Raw genomic sequence first — 4,985 nt, 5'->3', positions numbered from 1 at the left:
AAAAGCAACCGAAAACTGCCGGAAGCTTGACTACCGGTACGCAAAGCAAGGGCATCACGAAATATTTTATTGAGAATGATGCGATCCTAATGGTTTCCCGTGGGGCAATCCATCACCGGAGGTCGGTATGTGGCTTCGTCCCGGCTTGTGTGTGATCTTGCCAGTTCCACCTCTGCAGGGGTTTTGTATTTGGAGTGAAACGCGCTACACAGATGCAGCAGGTAAGCCTCCTCGTCCATGGCGTATGCGAAACCACAGCCAGGTACTGAGTTTTTTCAGTTTCTCAGTAATTAATCTTGGATTACTGAAGCTCCGTGACAGATTAAAATTTTTCGTTGCTAGACAGATAACAGTGACAAGACTACTGTCAGTAAGTATCAGCTACGTTCTCCCCTTCGATAAATCTCTAAAAAAAAATGGGAGGGTTGTCAGTCACCTACGTACGAGGGTAACTCAAAAAAAAAATGCATACTATCTTTGCAAAAATACACTTTTCATTCTCCATGTGTGAAAGTTTTACAGTGTGTAGATAAATCCTCCCCGCTTGTTTCCAAACTTAGTTCAACCTGTTCCCGCTAGTGGCGCCGTCACAGCATGTCTACAAGGTGGTTGCTACCACCTTCGTCAGGAGCAACGTGCTGTCATAGAATTCCTGTGCTGTGAAAACGAGACAGTGGGAAACATCCACAAGAGGTTGAAAAAGGTGTATAGAGATGCTGCTGTCAATCGCAGTACGATTAATCGGTGGGCAAGCAGGTTACGTGATGAAAGCGGGCACGGCAATATTGAGGATTGTCCTCGCCGCGGCAGGCCTTGTACTGCACACACTCCATACAATGTGCAGAGAGTTGACGAATTGGTGACTGCTGACAGACGCATCACAGTGAACGAATTGTCACGCTACGTTGGGATACGGGAAGGAAGTGTTTGCAGAATACTGGAAGTGTTGGCGTTAAAAAAGGTTTGTGCCAGGTGGGCTAGCAGGATGTTGACAGTGGCTCACAAAGAAACAAGAAAAACGGTATGCAGTGAACTTTTCGAGCAGTACGAGAATGGTGGAGATGAATTTCTTGGAAGAATTGTGACAGGTGATGAAACATGGCTCCATCATTTTTCACCAGAGGCGAAGAGGCAATCAATGGAGTGGCATCATGCAAATTCACTCAAGAAAAAAAATTAAAAACCACATCTTCTGCTGGAAAAGTTATGGCTACGGTGTCTTCCGATTCGGAAGGACTCTTGCTTGTGGACATCATGCCAAGTGGAACCACCATAAATTCTGATGCATATGTGACGACATTGAAGAAACTTCAAGCTCGACTGAGTCGTGTTCGACCACATTGGCAAAAGCAGGATGTTTTGCTGTTGCACGACAATGCAGGGCCACATGTCAGTCAAAAAACCATGGAAGAGATCACAAATCTCGGATGGACAACACTGAAAAACCCGCCTTACAGTCCTGACCTGGCTCCATGTGACTATCATCTCTTTGGGAACAGGGTTTGAAGATGATGACTCCCTTGTACATGCTGCCAAACAGTGGCTCCAACAGGTTGGTCCAGAATATTACCGTGCGGGTATACAGGCGCTGGTTCCAAGATGGCGTAAGGCAGTTGAGAGGGATGGAAATTATGTGGAGAAATGAAAATATTGTTCCTAAAGGATGTATCTCCACACTGTAAAACTTTCAAACATGTAGAATGAAAGATGAAAAAAAATAGAGTGCATCTCTTTTGGAGTGAACCTCGTAATAATACATTGATGTGCAAAAATTAAAGGCGAAGGTAACATTCGCATGACGTGTCACTGCAAAGTAAAATATCTCGATGAAACTTGGACCATAGATACCAAGAACTGCTAACAGTTTAGTACAGAAGATAACGAAAACAAATATGCAGTGAGAGCAATACAAACGACACTTTTATTCGAGGACAATGATTACACTCAAATCACCACGATTTAAGATGGTCCCATGGTTATTAAGAAGGCGGGACGTCGTTGTTAGTAGGGTGTGTGATCTCGACGAACTGCAGTGCACGTTGTGCAACGATCTTTGATGCCTGGTGGAGAGTTCATGTGGCAGGGTGCCCCATCCCTCCACCTGCGCCGTTGACAAATGCTGGATGATCGGCGGTGCTGCAGTACGTCTATCTAAGGTATCCCACACGTGCTCCGTGGGGTTTAAGGGGCTCCGGAAAGGCTCAAAATCATGAAAAGTTCAGTTTTTACTTTTTTGCGTTTTCTTAATCTGCAGACTATTACCTTTTAATAGATATATAATTTATTCAATTCCGAAGACTACAACTATTTTTAAATTTTTTTTGAAATGTGTTCTACATGGGCGTGACCCACTGTGGCGCTGTTAAACTGCTGTCAAATGGTGTTATTATTAACGTCCGTGTTCATCAGGTACATTTTAGTGATGTGAGATAAAGTATGTGTTGTGGCTAACCTGATTTGGTTCAATATATATCGCTGGTGTGATTTTCGATTGCTTCATGTTTATTTACTCTGTCGTTATCTCGAAAATATTCGTAATTAATTCTGTTTCTTGAGTCTCTGTTTTGTTGAAGTATAATAATGAGGAAAAGTAAAGTTGCTGTTGCGACTTTCAATGATGGCAACATTGTAAGGTGCAAGGTATTTAGAAATATGGGAATGAAGATAGGTTCTAACATGATACGAGCGATGCTTGCTTTAGACAAGGAACGCCTTCGGGCTGCAGACAGGGCTGTAAAGAGTCTAGAAATACAAGCAAGAGTAAACAGGAGGAGGAACAAGAGGAAGCTGGAGGAGGAGTTTGCAGAGGATGAAGATAATCCATCCTATGGACCTGGAATGCACTAAAAAGTTAATCCAATCTTTGTCGCTCGATTCCCAAAGCTTATTTTCTCATACTAATTACATGTTTTCTAAGGATCTTCCAAACATATTTGTTTCAAACTTTCAGTAAATGTTACACAGTACCTTCTGCATAATTTTGTTGTGTCACCGCCAGACACCACACTTGCTAGGTGGTAGCTTTAAATCGGCCGCGGTCCATTAGTACATGTCGGACCCGCGTGTCGCCACTGTCAGTAATTGCAGACCGAGCGCCACCACACGGCAGGTCTAGAGAGACGTACTAGCACTCCCCCCAGTTGTACGGACGACTTGCTAGCGACTACACTGACGATGCCTTTCTCTCATTTGCCGAGAGACAGTTAGAATAGCCTTCAGCTAAGTCCATGGCTACGACCTAGCACGGCGCCATTAACCATTTCTAGAGAGAGTCTCACTTGTATCATCCAGAATGCTGTATACAAATGATGGATTAAAGTTAAGTATTCCAGCAGCTACGTACTTTTCTTTATAGCATTCATTACGTATCCTGTTGCAGACTTAAGCAAGCCTGCGTGAATTAAACGCGTGCCTTTCGGTTACCCGTCACTGTGGACTGGCTGTCTTGTCAGTCCACTACAAATTTAACACAGCCTTTTTCCAAAAAAACTGTATATTTTTGAATATATAAATAAAAAATTGCAAAAAAATGTTGTGAATTTTCATTACAATTGAAAAAAAAAATCATCTTTAATAACTGAACTAAAATTTTGTAAAATCCCTGTGTTAAGTTGTAGCCCATATTCCAATAAATAATCTGTAAAAAGTTCAACTTCCTACCTCAAATACTTTGTGCGGAAAGGTGTAATTTATAAGCGTTATTTTAACATTGCAAGTATAGGGCGTTCCGGAGCCCCTTAAATTCGGGAAAACGGGCAGACCGATCACTCTCGTTCAAAGCGCTCCTCCACTTGTGGTGTTCGATGTGGTGGCGCATTGTCATCCATAAAAGGGAAAGGGCAGAATACATCTCTGGAAAGATACACATGGGAAAGGAGTACAGTGCCACAAGAACGTTGACTCGTGAGCGTATCGTCTTCAGTGAAGTGGAGATCAGTACACCCATACGTCATTATGCTTCTCTACACCATAACAGGTGGACCACCGAAACGATCATGTACGGCGATGTCCTTGGATGCATTACGTGTTTCTACCTGTCGTATATGTGAGGACAGGTTCATAATCATGTCGAACATGATCATTTCGGTGGTATAGATTCATGGACGTGGGAAGGCGTAGTTATTTAGTTACGTGTTCCATTGATCAATAGCACCGAAAAACCGTTATGATGTGGAACATGTCAAATGCACAAGAAATGCGCATAGGAAACAAGTTTCTTACATTATAGTGTTATACCTAAATATTTCTATTATCTATCCCATTCCCTTAAATGGCACAAAATGTATATATTATATCTCCAGATTTATTTACTCATAGTCAAGAATTCATCTTTGGTATAGAAAGAGTTGTGAAGGAGGTATGATTTGAATTTGTTTCCGAAACTACACTCCTGGAAATTGAAATAAGAACACCGTGAATTCATTGTCCCAGGAAGGGGAAACTTTATTGACACATTCCTGGGGTCAGATACATCACATGATCACACTGACAGAACCACAGGCAACAGAGCATGCACAATGTCGGCACTAGTACAGTGTATATCCACCTTTCGCAGCAATGCAGGCTGCTATTCTCCCATGGAGACGATCGTAGAGATGCTGGATGTAGTCCTGTGGAACGGCTTGCCATGCCATTTCCACCTGGCGCCTCAGTTGGACCAGCGTTCGTGCTGGACGTGCAGACCGCGTGAGACGACGCTTCATCCAGTCCCAAACATGCTCAATGGGGGACAGATCCGGGGATCTTGCTGGCCAGGGTAGTTGACTTACACCTTCTAGAGCACGTTGGGTGGCACGGGATACATGCGGACGTGCATTATCCTGTTGGAACAGCAAGTTCCCTTGCCGGTCTAGGAATGGTAGAACGATGGGTTCGATGACGGTTTGGATGTACCGTGCACTATTCAGTGTCCCCTCGACGATCACCAGTGGTGTACGGCCAGTGTAGGAGATCGCTCCCCACACCATGATGCCACGTGCTGGCCC

Source organism: Schistocerca cancellata, chromosome 7 (assembly GCF_023864275.1).
Source record: "Schistocerca cancellata isolate TAMUIC-IGC-003103 chromosome 7, iqSchCanc2.1, whole genome shotgun sequence".
Classification (NCBI taxonomy): Eukaryota; Metazoa; Arthropoda; class Insecta; order Orthoptera; family Acrididae; genus Schistocerca; species Schistocerca cancellata.
Note: the sequence above shows the minus strand (reverse complement) of the source record.